Source organism: Clupea harengus, chromosome 14 (genome assembly GCF_900700415.2).
Source record: "Clupea harengus chromosome 14, Ch_v2.0.2, whole genome shotgun sequence".
Taxonomy (NCBI): Eukaryota; Metazoa; Chordata; class Actinopteri; order Clupeiformes; family Clupeidae; genus Clupea; species Clupea harengus.
In genome coordinates, this window is record NC_045165.1 from 787,338 (window position 1) to 788,667 (window position 1,330).

Below are 1,330 nucleotides of genomic sequence, written 5' to 3' on the forward strand. Positions count from 1 at the left end.
CAGGCCGCTGGCTACATCCTTCCTGAGCTGATTCTACTTGCTCTTTGTCCTTAAGGGAGGCATCATACCATCGGTTGGTTAAGCTACAAGTATATGTTAAGTGTAAAGTAAACATTAGCTACAAGTATAGGTTAAGTGTAAATATAAAATAGGGGGATATGTGATTGAATCCCAAAAAGGATATGTACGCTAGTTGATTGAATAGGTGCCAATCGCCACAGGTTTGTCCGGTGAGAACAATGATGGATGTCAAGGAAAGTCCCAATGATGATAGATTTTATTAGCACACACACACTCTCAGGACATGAATGGCAGGATGAATATGAAATGACTGAATGAACCGTGATAGAATATCCGTGTAAAGGATTGACATGAATTGAACCGTGATCTGATGAACAGTGATACAATGATCCCTGTAAAGGATGAACATTGAACCATGAATCCGTGGTTTCTACAGAAATGATAAATAACAAAGACATACAAATATGATCAATTATGTACAACAGAATGAATATAGTATATACACGATGAATATTACGGCTATGATATAAATATGGATCTGTCCCTTTAACTCCGTGCTGCGTTACGGTGAACATTCCATTTACCCGTTACCAACGGTAACTCTTTTGAAGTAGCAGTAACAGAGTGAAATACAGATGATAATGACAACAGGAACTAACAGATACTGTCTACAATGATACTGACATACTAAATCGCTAAATCACACATATAACAACAACAGAACACTCACTATCTTAAAGACGCACGGCAAGTGAATGGCTCTGAGTGTGAATCGTCCGATGTACATCTTGATGATGACGCTCCTCTCCAGCTTCGCTTGACCAACAGCTGGCTACAGGTGGGTCGGACTTATATAGGTTTGATGAGGGGAACCTTGAAACCGGCTTGGGGGGCTAGAAACCGCCAGTAGTTTTCCCCTGTGCATGCGTCCCCACGGGAACTCTGGGAATACCTGATTGGGTGACCACTCTGTGAGTGGCCTGCACAACGACACACACAACCGCACAACCGGGTGCACAGCTGGATGCCACTGCTAGAGGCAGCCTTTTGAACAGTAAAGTGAACATTAGCTACAAGTATCGGTTAAGTGCAAAAACATTAGCTACAAGTATCGGTTAAGTGCAAAGTGAACATTAGCTACAAGTATCGGTTAAGTGCAAAGTAAACATTAGCTACAAGTATCGGTTAAGTGTAAAGTGAACATTAGCTACAAGTATCGGTTAAGTGTAAAGTAAACATTAGCTACAAGTATCGGTTAAGTGTAAAGTAAACATTAGCTACAAGTATCGGTTAAGTGTAAAGTGAACAT